The following is a 14,431-nucleotide window of genomic DNA, read 5'->3' as shown; positions in this document are numbered from 1 at the left end:
CCACTGACACCCACCAGAAGCCACCAGGAGCCAGGGAGAGAGAGGCAAGGAAGAATCTCTCCCTGGAGCCCAGAGGAAGAACAGTTCTGCTGACATCTCAAATGCCCAGCCTCTAGAACTGTGAGAGAATATATTTTCTTGTTTTGAGCCATTTAGTCTTTGATTACTTTTTACATAAGCCCTAGAAAACAAATATATCCTCTCTTCAGGGAAAGAGTCCTGCTTTGATCATGAAATCTCCACTTACCAAATATGTCCACCGGTTTCTCTTTCTACTCACAAATACAGACTTTTTATATTACACTTGGGGCTCCCCATAATTAATCATGCCCTTATTTTTTCAGTGTCATTTACCATTGGTTACTTCCCTTCCTGCTCCCAAGGGGACACATACTCATTACTTTAGTCAAATCTGACTTTTTAATATTCTCCAAATAATCTATTTCCCCTCTTGTCTTTGGCCTGGATGTTTCCTCTGCTTCCAATATTTTCTTCTGTCTTTACTCATCATAGTTATAGCCAGCCTTCAACAAATGGTACTGATCCAGTGACACAGTCTTTTATTTCAGAGCAGAGTATATATAGAGATCATTTTGCCACTCAGTGTGGCCTTGTGTTAATGGTTTCATACATGTATGGGTTAGTCTTCCAGTGATATTTAAATTCCTCACCACACAGCTTGCATCTAGAAGGCATTCAATAAACTAGTCTGAAATGATGCTATCACACCCACAGATGGGAACTCTGGAGGGTTACTGGTGGACAAAGTCCTAAGTACTTTTGAAAATAATATTTTCCAAATTAATTAATCATTTTTATAATGAAGTGTTATCTGGAAAAATATAAACATTATTTCCAAGTCTCAGTTCTTTTATGCTTAGCTGGGTGTCTGTTTTAAATACAGATATTTAAAGGGTCAGTTGGAGATTTGGGCAAAATTTATGCTGGAATTTGGGGCTGTCTGCTTCTCTCATTTCTAGAGCCTTCCTTGTCGCTTTTCAGCTGCTGTGGTTATTCTAAATTCTAGCTTCTGTGGTTCTGACAGAAGCTAGATTTCTGTAAGTTTTAACTGTCTGTATGATAGCCCTAGGACATACCCTCAAGCTGAAAGTCAGAAATGACTGGGATGCTCAGTTGGTGTGACTTCTTTCTTCCAGAAGTAGACCCTACTTCAATTTCTGCTTTTTATCACACCTCAGTGGTGTTCTGAGGGTGCTTTTTAGATTGTGCCCAGCATTTTTAGTTATTGTGGAAGAGCTGGTTCAACAGGAAGTAGTGTATATAGAAGGAAGCATGCATTCTTTAAAAGTTTCTTAAAAATTAGGGTGTCATTTTAAAAATTAAAAAAAATTTTTTTGACTATACAGAGTTAGAAAGTATTAAACCCAAAGCCAACGTCATAGTCAACTGTAAGTAGTGGGAGACTGATTTAACGTGCTGAGAAAGCCTCAATTACTTTTACCTTTTACATTAGAATATTATTATGAATGGTAGTGGGTGCTAGGTACCTAATGTTATACCAAGTCTTGTGCAACATTTAGACATCCCACTGGAGGCTGCCATCTCTGCATTGCTGAAACATGACACACCTCTGGGGTGATTTCTTAGGATGTGGACATAGGTAAACTCTGTAGACAGGAAGCAAACCTTCCTGCCACATCCTTAGATCTTTCCCAAAGTCGTACTTCTGCCACCTGCTATCTTCCTCTTCCAGTCCCGTCCAGCCTTTCTGCTCTCCTGCGTTTTAAAGACGGTTCCATATATGTAGCTGTATCCATCTCTGCTCATCACAAGGACTAGCTGATTCACTGACTAGCCCTGCTATAGTTTCTCCTTCCTCATAGTGCTCTGGACCACGTGTCTGAGTGCATTTGACTAAAATAACACAGGAAGGGAAGGAGTATGTCTCAGGATGGCAAAGTCTGAGTTCTACGTGCCAAACACTCGATTTACAGACATATTTTTAATGCTCTCCCTTTTTAATGTGAAGCAGCTCAGGATCAGAGTCCTTGTTCATTCTCTTTCCACTCAACAAACAGCCTCTGGGCTATCAATGAAAGTTGCATTATGAAACATGAGAACTATGTCTGAGAGTCCTGAGGGCAAGGGCTGGGTTGTGTCTGGGAGGGAAGTTCTGGGGGTGGGTGGGAATGGGTTTAAAGGCAGAATTCTGACAGCTGGAGCAGGTAGACTTGGACTCCATCTCATTCCTCTTCTCTCTGTAAGGTGGTCTCACTGCCGCCTCTCTGTTGTTAAACACTCCAAGCTTATTTTTAAAGACAGACACAATCTCGATGATTTGGTTAATTTATTTAATAAAGTTATTTATAGCAGATACTTTGGAAGTCTTGTAGGCCACTTTAGTTAACTGGGTAACACTGTTCAAATAATAAACTACTTCTCTCGGTTTACACAAAAGCTTAAAAAGGTACAAGATTTTCGATCCCCAAATATCTTATTTTCGGTGAACTGGTCTAAAAGGAACTACTTTTAACGTTATCACTTGAATAGAATTTAGTAAACACTGGTATTAAAATAACTTCTATTTTGTTGAATGAAAGCCTTTAAAATCTAGATTTTCTGGCATGTTTTGAATGGGTCACTTTTAGCCAGCCATTATACAGGGGCGGTGCTGGCTGTTTACCTTGGGTGTGAGAATAATTGTGGAGAATATTAGGAAACGTACTTTTGGTAGAATACAAAGAGCTGCATAAAAAAATTTCCATTTATACTAGGTCTTAAACGTCACATGCTTAGAAACTTAATTTCATGCTAACAATCTTAACTTAGGAAAAAATTGACAGTAAAATAGTGTATATTATTTTGGTGTGGTTTTAGAAAAAGCAATTTACAAAAGAAAATCCACTTGAAATTCTAAATTTGGTTTTTAAATGATGGTTTTTTATGATTCCTTGTTTTACAGAAATTTCAAGGAATAGGAAGACACAAGAAACAGAAGCACGGGCAAAGAAGATGGGAGAGGGGGAAGGCAGCAGGGACATGGGTAATTTGCACCATGGGCAGCAGGGGTAGCAGTCAGAAAAGCAAAGGAGAAATGTGACGCGGGAAGAAGGCACAGCTGCACATTAGGGCAGACCGACAGCACAACGTCCTGGGAAAGCTTCGAGCTTCATAAACTCAGTTTCACTTAGCACTGAGGCAGGGACGGCCGAGACACATACAAACTGACGACAGCTCAAACCCGGTACTACATTCACATTCCTCTGGTACTTTAGTTTTCTCCTTGATGTTAGCAAAAACTGACAAGTGGCCTGATGACAGGGCCACCCTTGGGTGGAGACGTGGTATTTTGCATCCTATGAGAATAAAGATTTTGAAAGTCAGTATTGATGATCTTCTGAGTTTCCACAGCATCTGTGGTGGTTTCATCCTTGTCATTCCTTATTGCATGCATTTGAGTGTTTTCTTTCCTTTTATGATAAAGTTGGCTAGCAGTATATTAATTTTATTTATTCTTTCAAAGAACCAACTCATTCTTTGTATTGTTTCTTAGTCTCAATTGCATTAATTTCTGTTCTGATCTTTATAATTTGCTCCCTTCTTTGGGCTTGACTTGCTCTTCTTTTTCCAGTAGCTGTGCTGATTCCATTTTCCTGATGTGAGAATTCACCACTATAAGTTTCTCTCTGAGGACTGCTTTCATTGTGTTCCACAGGTTCCTGTAAGTTGTAGTTGCACTTTTGTTGGATTTTAGACATTGTTTGTTTCCCAGGACACCTGAAGGCTTTTTTTTTTTTTGTACCAGTGATCAAACTCAGGATTTTGTGCTTGCCAGGCAGGCACTTTGCTGCTGAGCTAAATCCCAATGAATTGTAGATATTGCTTAATTTCTTCTTTAATCTGTTACCCTTTTTTCAGGAAGGTGTTATTTCATTTCCATGCGTTTATAGAGTTTTGCATTTTATTTTGTCATTAATTTCCAATTTTATTGTACTACGGTCACATAATATGTTTGGGAGAATTTGAATTCCTTTACATTTACTTAAGCATGTTCTATGAGCTAGCAGATGGTCTATTTTAGAGAATGTCCTCTGTGCAGCTGAGAAGAATGTGTAGATATATTTCAGTTATGCGTGGTTGGAGTTCTATATGCCTCACTTATCTGTATGTCAGATTCTTTTCCCATGATTGGGAAATTTTCTGCTATAGCTTCTGTAAATAGTCTTTTATGCCATTTGTATTGACTCCTGCTTTTTATTGTTGCCTATCAATCTTATATTGTTTTTCTCTGTATCATCTTGCAGTTGTTGAATTGTTATTTCCTTGTTATTTTTAAGATACCTTTTCTTTCTCGATCACAAACTATGGTCCTGTCTTCAAGGTTTGAAAGTCTATCTTCAATTTTGGTCAAGCAGTTTTGTCAGGTTTCAATGGAATTTTTAATTTCCTGGATACCTCTCTGAATCTGTTTCATTCTTTCTCTTTCCTATATTGTTTATTCAAGGTTTCCATCATTTTCCTATAGTTCTCTATTTTTTTTCTAATCTGTGTCTTCTTTAGAGATGCTCAGCAATTCTTTCATTATGGTTGTCATTACTTATTGCTAATTGTAATTAGCAATAATGGTAGCATCAAGCACAATTTAGAAATTGACAAACTGTGGTAACTATTGATTTTGTGCTTTAGACTATGGGAGCAAAGAATATAGTTATATAACAGAACCAGTCATAAATTAGGGGTTTGTATGTGAAACGTTTCCTCTTGTTAGAGTGGATTTACTTTAGGTTCATCTGGATGAGTTGGTTCCAAGTCCTGGGTGCTTCTATGCTGGCTGCCTGTCTCATGATGCAGTGGAATGGGCCAGGAATGTGGATTCCTCCAGGCTGAGGTTCCAGGATGGCAGAAAGACAATGGGTGAGGTTTCTCCCTTCCTGTGCAGCTCACCAAGGTTCCTGGGATAGCAGAGAGGCCTCTCACTGTCATTTTAATTTACATTTCTCTAACAGCCAGTTCTTCATGTATTTATTGGCCATTGTACTTTTTCTATGAAGTGTCTATTCATTTCACATGCCCACTTTTTGATTGGGTTATCAGCCCAACTTCTAAAAGAGTTTCCATACAGAAGCTGTAGCATCTATAAATGCATACAGATACCACTATTCTCCCTGTATATGAGATGTCTTCAAGCTAAGTTCACATTTTTTTCAGGCTCTATTTATATGTCACCAGTTCTAAGAATTCTCAGGAAAGGACAGGACTGTACTGTTCCCTGAGTAACATCTGTCAGAGCGAGAGTGTCATCCATTTTTCAAGCATGACCCACTTAAAAGGCTCAGATTCTATGAGTCACATGCAAATCTTCTAAGGATTTGGAAGGGTTGCAAATGACATAAATGAAAATGACCAAAATGTTCAGAGTCAGCGATCTTCACCTCCTTCCTGTCTGCCATCTGTCCACAGCTCAGTAGGTCAAATCACATTTTTTTGTGAATTAGAATCTAGAATTTGGGAAACTTTTCAGGGGACACTTCTACTTTACAGCCATACAGGGTAAAATAAACAAGTAGGATAGGGGGCTCTGCTGATTTGTAGGCAAAGTCCAAAGCGAAAGACTTCAGCAAGGCTCACAACGCATGCCTTCTACCTTGTGGTCTGTGTGGATGACTGAAAGGCCTGCACAACCCCCAGCTTCTCCTCCTCCCCCCAGCCCATTCACATCCATCTACACACACTGTCCATGTGAGCCTCCTTCAAAGGAGAAGGGCTTTCTCTCCTTTTCCTGTGTCAGTCTTAAGACCTCCTAACTTTCTACTCTGATATAATTACCCAAAACTATTCTGTATTCTATCAGTCTGTAATTTTCTGCAGGTAAGGCTTACTTCCCACAGGGGGCCTTGCCTCATAGATACTAAAAAATACTGGCTTAAACAAGTGGTTCTGGAATTTGTCCTCTAAAAGTCATAGCAGAACAGTGAAAACTGTAGGACTAGATAGACAACATATGATTCTTGGAATGTTCAAATCTTGTACAACACTAGAGTGGCTGGATCACTCTGCATATGCTGATGGTGTTTTCTGTAAGTCTGCTTTGTGTACTCACACTTGGGTTGCTAAGGTGAAGCAGGTCGATTATGCAATGACTATTTAAACATACACATTAATCATGTATTAGGAGTCCTAAATTGAAAATCACAATACTCAGGAAAATGCCTTGAACACAAGGCATCTATTACAGACAAAAGTGATCTATTATATCCTGCCATGTATGTTCAGAGAGTAAATGCACTTCAGGGAGCTCTGCTAACTTAAAAAAAAAAAAAAAAAAAAAAAAAGAAGGATGTAAGAGGAAAGAAGCCATATGTATGTTGCATTGAGACTCCACTGTTCGGGAAGAGCACTTGGCAGGAGGCCAGAAACTTTGGAATTTGTATTGTCATCATGTTGGATGAGCTGCTCAATGAAAATGTGCCTCGATTTCTCCAACTACTTCCTTCCTGGTGTGCAGGAAAGCTAGGTGTCTGAGCAGGGACTGGTTACAAATGCAGGCTCTTAACTTAGGAGTCTCAGCTTTCTTTTGTCAGAAACTCAACTAGAAGGTCACGTATGCTCAAAGTGCTTCTAGAAGGGAGCTGGTTGGAGGAATGCAGGAGGGGGAAAAGGACAAAGGAGGGACATGCATTTCCTTCAATGAAACCCTAAACCCACTGCCATTTCTTGAAGAAAAAGGGGAACAAATCCTAGTCTGGGTAGGAAATTGGGTTCACACCTGAAAACATGTATTCACACAGATTAATATACATGCTTAGACCACACTAGGGTGAATGTTGTTGAGAGATCCTTGAGGATGATGATTCTGTAGTATTTTCTCAGTATACATATGCATGCGCATACACACACACACACACACACACACACACAGAGCCATTCTTTTGGGCAGACACTGAGAGAGCTATCAGCTGAGCATCTCTGACCCTCATTTTCACCTGTGGTTCCTAAATGACACAGGCAGAGGTCAAATGCTATTATTATAGATAGCTCAGTGAGGTAGAAATATAGGCAGTCAAATAGGGCTGAGTCCTTGAGAGAGTCAAGGAAAAGATGAAAACTCCTTATAACTGTGGCTGGAGATGAGATGTATCTGTTGGAGGCCTCAAGGTGAAGATGGAATGACCAGGCCTAAGATCAGTGATAACATCTGGTCTAATGACAAGAGTCACCTTGGTGGGTAACCAAGACCCTTGGACTCATCCCTTCCTGAAAAGTTCTTTGTTCTTTCCATGAATACTTGCTACATGACTTGTTTCCCCATTGGATCAATATTACCTAAGCAAATATACTTCCAATCTAATTGGTTTATCATAGCTGTAACCAATCTTGTACCCAGGTGGTTGTGCTCTATAAAACTTCCTTGAGAAGTGGGGTCCCTGGCATCCTACCTGGGCCCCCTCCTGCCTCTCAGGAGCTGTATCTCTCCCCTTCAATAAATGTTTTCTACTCTTTTGTTGTTTCTTAGAATTCATTCTTTGATGTTGGGGGAACACAAACTCAGCTCGTCAGACATTTAGCAGGTTAGAAGTTACAATTCTCTTATATCATATTTGGAGGTCCTGACATCACCATTAGATAGATACAAGTCCCCAGGCGTGGTCTTAGGTTGGGATCTGTCATCCTAAAATGAAGAAAATTTCAATGGCAGGACACAGACATGACAACCTTACCAGTGACAGAAATCTCTAGTTTCTCAGATGGCTCACTCTAGCTGTTTGTTTAGCTATTTTAAAAACCAGAGTGAGCCTGGGTGTTAAAGAGTTCAGTACTTCCCTTACAGAAAAAGTAATTTTTTCTTTTTCCAAATCCATTTTATTTTGAGGTGAAAAAGAAAAGAACCTAAAAATTTCTAAACATGTCAATCAGAGGACAACAAATGGTACACACACTGCACATTTCCATCCCCAAATCATTCACTACAGCACAAGATATCTATGTTCAGTTGTCTGGCTTGAATTTTAAAACAAGGGTACACAGGCTTTTGTATAAACAGAAGTAGATTAATCTTGGATTCTTTCCTTTAGTCATGACTTAATGTCAGATAAAACTCAGGTGGAGCAGTCAGAAGACCTATGAGGAAAAATACTTTAAAAGCTGGTGGCATCCTCCAAATTCACCCATCCTCAGGCTGAAGCTTTCAAACTGCTTTATAAAAAAGATGAAGGCATCTGCTTTCTCCATGGAAATGGCCAATGTGCTCTGTAACAGGGCCAGACTGGCTTCTTATCTCCCAGGATTTTACTCTTTAGTTAAAAGAGTTGTCAATTTATGTTTTTCAAGCAGAAGGCTACTGAGATGACTTTATTGATCCATTATCTGATGTCACAGTTTTCATATACAAACTATACTCTTTTGAAACATGAATGTTACCAATATTTAGGATTCTCTGTTGATGACCTCAGCTGCTATAAAGTGACCCACCATAATCTCTGGGGTAGCCATGTGTTTGTAGGAAGTATCTTCACTAATGTAACACCAGACAGCCACATTATGAAGAAATTAAGTGGAAACTAGTGGTAATGTCACATTTTTACTAATGTATAATTTTTATTTTATTTTTAATTTTAAAATGGAAAAAGAACAAAAATGATGGAGAATTTCAAAACAACATAATAGGAGATTAACAATGGTTAATATATTGCATATTGTTATTTTCAGAGTAGTTGCTCAGATTACACGATTTAGGAATGAAAACATGATCAAACAATCAAAGTATAAACCATTTTTTGATGAACAGGGATTAGTAGTATAATTATCTTGTTATACATATGTGTGTGTATGTATTATATATATATAATATATATACACGCACATATAATATATATAATTATATAGTTTCCTCTTCTTTTCTCCTTTCCATTTCTGTTATTCTTTCCTTTTGAGCAGTTTCTTCCCTTTGCACTTTCACAATACCTATTGCACATTTTGGATCCTATTTACTTTTTCAGTTTTTTACGCTAAGGAGGCAATACAATATTTACATATGTGATTCATTTCATTTATGAGTATGGTTTCTAGTTGCATCCATTTACCTATAAAAGCCTTGAACTTATCCTTTTTTATAGCTGAGTAGTGCTCCATTGTATAAAGTATCCATTCTGTGGCTGGTTGGCATTTTAGCTGTTTCCAAGATTTAGGTATTACAAAATGTGCTGCTATAAACATGAGTGTGCATATATTGCCGTGGCACGATGTTTTCAATTCTTCCGGGAAAATGTTCAGAAATGGGACCTCCAGTTCTGGTTTTGTGAGGGATCTCCACACTGATTTCCACAGTGGTTGCACCAGTCTACACTGCCACAAATAGTGGAGAAAAGCTCCTTTTTTCCCGCAGCCCTGCCAGCATTTGTTGTTGGTTGACTTCTTCATAGCAGCCATTCTTTCTGCAGTGAGATGGAATCTGTGTTGTTTTAGTTTGCATTTCTTGAATGACCACTGATATTGAACATTTTTTCATATGTTTGCCATTTGTATTTCTTGATCTGAGAAGTATGTATTCATCTCAGATGTCCATTTTTGGATTGGATGTTTGAATTGGGGGGCCTGATTTCTTCCAGTTCTTTATGTTCTAGATAAAAGTCCTTTATCTGACGGACAGTGGGCTAAAATTTTCCCCCCATTTTGTAGGTTGTATTTTCACTCTGTTGGTGATTTCTTTTGAGGTGCAAAAACTTTAATAAGATGAGATCCCAGTTGTTGATTCTTTGAAGTACTTCCTGTGCAGTCTGAGTTTTGTGCATGAAAACTATGCTTATTTTGGCATTTATTTCAACATATATGGATTTACAACTTGGTGAGTGATTGGGATTTTAATATCACAAATGTTAATTATTCATATTGTTATTATTTACATGTGAAACATACCACATTGGACAGAATGTAGTAATTAACATGTAACCAGGATATGATCTAGTAATGTGAATTCTCCCCTTTATTAGAAAAACCTTAGTTTTAATTCTTTCCAAAAATAAATTATATATTTGGTTATACAAAAAAGTGGTGGCATTATGATTAAATACAACAATGTAAAAGAAAAAAAGAACATAGGAAATAAGTCCAACTGGTATTATCAGTATATTAAGGTGCTCAAGTTAGAGGGGTATTCTCTTACTAAATGTTTTATGGTGTAATTTTTTTTATAAAATGACAAACACTTTATAGACTAAACAATTGATGGTACTCTTAAATGTCACCTGGTAAGCAGTTTGTGCTCAGATTATTTAAAAAGAGATTAGAGTCCTCCGAACACGAGAGAAGGTGGTGTGTGTGAAAGCATGGTGTTACGGTTTATGCCTATATGTCCCCGAAAAGCCTCATGTGCTCATAGGTTGGGTTTTTGGATGACTGATTCATGGGGGCTGCAATAATCACCAGTGGATTAGTTCACTAATGAGTTTATAACTGAATGAGACATGGGGAGGCAAGGCCTGGTTGGAGGAGGGGGTCACTGTTAGTGAGGCTGGAAAGGCCTGTCTCCCTCTCTCCTCCTTTGACCCCTCTCGCTGCTGCCTGACAGGCATGCAATAAGCAAGCCTCCTCTGCCAGGGTGCTCTCCCTTGGAGGCAGCTGACTATGGACTGAAACCTCTAGAAACTGTGGGCCATAACAAACCATTCTTCCATTAATTTGTGGGTGCTGGGTATTGTGTCCAAGCAATGAAGAAAATAACTAAGGCACAAGGTATAAATGTACGAAATGCTATTGCCCCTCAACACTTTTGACTACTGTACTAGGATGCCCTCTCAGTCAACTATTTAGAATGGCTCCTATCTGCTGTGGTGAGTGACATTCAGTATAGGTGAAGGGACAATTCACATGCCATCAATCAAAACCACCTTATAAAACACAATGACACCCCTCTGCCTCTTTGGAAATAAAGGAATAGTAATCTAGGTCAAATTCTACTCTGGCCAGTTCTCTTGCCCAAGTTACCTAGAAGATGATGCCAAACTGAAGCCCGTGGGGCACACTGTTTTGGGCAGGAGCCTGTGCATGCATCTGTGCTGTTTCAGAGATGCCATGGGGTTAAACTTCTATGAAGCATCTCATGCAAGCTGGCCAAGTGGCTTTGCCAAGAAAGGTGAAAATCAAATAGCAATCTGCTCAGCACAGTGAGCAACTTCCTCACCAGGTGGGAAAACCTGGAGCTGCCCCATGCAGACTTTTTCTCATGGTTCACATAAGCAAATGATGCATTAAATGTTATATCAACACCTGCATTTATGCTCAGGCCACTATTCTGTTATATGGATTATAGTCAACAGAAATCAAATAAATATTCTTTACCACAACTTAATTGTTTCTTAAACAGCTCCAGTGAGATTCCACGCAGTGTCACAGCAGTACTTACATAACTATACTATATAACTCTACCAACAAAGAGGGAATGAAATCTAATCAGGTACTGCAAACCAATAATGCCCCAGCAGACTCTCAGTGTACTGCTGTCTTTTGGATAGTTTGGAAGTGGGGCCATCATGCAGCAGAGGGCAAGCTGGGTGACTGAGGCTTTAATACTGCAGACTTTCCCTCAGGGATGAGTACTGAGATCTCTCTCTCTCTTCCTTCCTCTTTTCTTTGTGGAGTCAGGATTTCACTATGCAGTTCAGGCTGGCCTTGAATTCATTTTGTAGTCCAGATTGGCTATGAACTTGCAGTGATCCTCCTGCCTCAGCCTCCAAAGTGCTGGGATTACAGGTGTGTGTCACTATACCTGGCTGAAATTTCTTGAGAAATGTTATGTGAAAAGAAAGGGAGTCTGTAGCTTCTGAATTGGGCTTTCTTTCTTTCTTTTTTTTTTTTTTTTGTCTTTTTCATTTTTATCGGTACCGGGGATCGAATGAACTGGGCTTTCTTTAGCTGGGGTGGCTAAGGGTCATGTGTGGCTCATGTGCAGCTGTGCTCAGTCAGAGGCTGCAGAAGATGGCTTTGCTGGAATCCTAGGACAATCCAGAAAAGGAAGCAAGCAGAAAATGAAGAGGATATTAAAATACTTTGTTTAGTTCCTTGAGGAAAACTGTAGGTCATGAGAAAGCAGAATAAAAAACAGGCACAGCTGAGAAAGGTTAAATTTGGTCTTAAGATGTCACCCGGAACTACGAAGATGGGCATTTGCCCTCCTCCTGGGTACCAGTTCCACTGAGAGTTTGTCCTGTGGTTCCCTAAAAATGACTTTTTTCTTTTGGTATCAGGAATTGAACTCATGATCTTGCATTTACCAAGCAAGTGCTTGAACCGCTCAGCTAAATCCCCGGCCCTAAAAATGACTTCTTTACTGGAAATTTTGTTTTAGCCTGTGAAAGGGAAAACCTTTCTGTTTTCCCTTAGAGGTGTTCTGAGGGCTATGAAATCCAAGATCCCAGCCCACGGATGTCCCCTCCAGGCTTATTGATTGGGAAGATAGGGCAGCACAATCTGAGAACCTGCTGAAGAGCTCTTAGAGCTTTCCCAGGAAAGCAGAGCTGCAAAAATCTGCACCACCGAGCCTTTAATGTCTGCGTTCTGGGATTTCCTGCTACAATGTACATCGAGGCAGGTCAACCACCCTTGGTCTTTCTCTGGTAAAATACGCTCCTTCCAATAAAAACCCACTTCCCCTTTTTCTTTTCCACCGCGTGTGGAACTAAGAGCTAAAGTAAGTCTTCTTCATAAATCACCAGGCTCGGCCATTCTGTTACTGCAACAGAGTGAACTAAGCTGTCTTCTCTCAGGCATGTCCTGACATTTGATGGGCAGGGGAAGGGACAGAATTAAGGAGGAAGCGCCACTTCTCTTCCGCAACCAGATGATCAGCGGTGAGAGGCAGATTTTGTGGGGCGGCACCAGGAAAGCTCATGTGGAGAATCTGCTCTTGCCCTGCTGCCCTCCTTCTGCGTGGTCAGCTTCCAGAGACCCCCTGTTCACTTAGTCTGTGGATCCTTTGCAGTTTTCTGCACTGCCCGTCACAACTGGTTCCCACAACAACAATTAGCTCGCACCTTTGCTATAATTTACGCTTGTGTGTAAACATAAAGAACACTTAGCAAGTTTCCACATAGTACCTTTCATTTGTTACCTTGTCTGTGGTGTTATTTTCACTTAGGTTTGTTGATAGTAACAATCTAATAATAATGCTTAGTACATCTTAACCTTTCAGGAGGGATTCTCAGCACTTGTGTGATTTTATAGCCTCAGACGTAAAACACAGAGGCAAGAAAGACAAGTACTTTTCCTATTTTACAACTGAAGAAAAAAAATAACTCCAAGCTTGTTACACGGATGAGGCCAGCTTCTAGGCTTCCTGATGTTTACCTGAGGACTTGTTCTATGAAAAAGCTTTGTGCAGCCTGGGTGGAATAATCATTACAGAAGAAACTGGGAGAGCTGAGCCCCATGAGAGTGGATACAGCTACTCAGGCAAGTCTTGTCAGCGCTGAGATTCAGTGCAATATCAACCCAGGCCATTCTGTCTGTGCACCTCTAGTCCCATCCTGCTCAGCGCTGCCCCAGGGGACTGGCACGCAGCTGTGCAGACTGAGCCAGGGTGTTCTTCTGGGACTGACATCTCTGCTGGTAAGCTTACCCTAGAAGCAATGCCTGCAGAAGGTTGAGGCCAGAGCAGCTGGGCACCCCCAGCGCTGTCCTCGATACTGTCCCCAGCCCACTGAGGCATCACGAGGCAGTGACTCAAAGGTTGTATTTACAGTCCCAAATTATTTAGTTGCTTCTGTGTGCTTTCGTACCCCTAATATATGGGTGAATGAGAGGACAAAGTGAGATTTGGGAGGCCAAGGTCAGATGAGAAGGCATAAGAATGATTCAGCAAAGGTAAACGGGTTTGCTTTTTACTCACCTCATACCCACCCCCAAAATGTGTAGGTGACGATGTATGTAGGGGAAAGGAGGCTGACTCATCCTGGTTTGCTCCATCTGAGCAACTACTATGACATTTTGCTTAGCATTTCTGTAGCAATTCTTTCTACACAACTTGGCACTTGCCACATCTACTTCTCTTGACTTGAAGAAACAGCCTTGTCTAACAAGACAAGAGGAATACTCCATGCCCTTTAAAAAGCCTGTGAGGCATAAGAGGAAGTTGGCCTTTCTTTGTCAGGTTTTTTTTTTTTGTGGGGTGGAGCCTGGGGATTAAACTCAAGGGTACTCTACCATTGGGCTACCACAGGCCCCTTTACTTTTCAGTTTGAGACAGAGTCTCACTAATGCCTGTGTGGCACTCGAGTTTATTATGATCTTTTTGGTTCAGCCTCCCAAGGTGCCAGGATTATAGCTATGCATATCAGGTGTGTTTCATTTTTTTGTGATGGAGTCTGTGTTTCTATATTACTCAGGCTACTTTTCTATTTCCTTCCAAACAGCCATCTTACCTTCCTCTAGGTGCTCAAAGCATTAAACTCTCCCTACGCTTTGCTTTTGGGGACAAAGG

The 14,431-nt window shown here is 40.2% G+C and overlaps 1 protein-coding gene across 11 annotated transcripts in view; it reads right to left on the bottom strand.

The window, feature by feature from the left end:
* Positions 1–14,431, bottom strand: part of Frmd5 (FERM domain containing 5) — a 332,781-nt gene that overhangs the window by 67,017 nt on the left and 251,333 nt on the right. The window lies entirely within an intron of this gene.

Source organism: Cavia porcellus, unplaced genomic scaffold, assembly GCF_034190915.1.
Source record: "Cavia porcellus strain 051 isolate PalLab524CR breed Dunkin Hartley unplaced genomic scaffold, mCavPor4.1 scaffold_6, whole genome shotgun sequence".
Classification (NCBI taxonomy): Eukaryota; Metazoa; Chordata; class Mammalia; order Rodentia; family Caviidae; genus Cavia; species Cavia porcellus.
The sequence above is the reverse complement of the archived record's forward strand: the minus strand, read 5'-3'. Positions and strand labels throughout refer to the sequence as shown.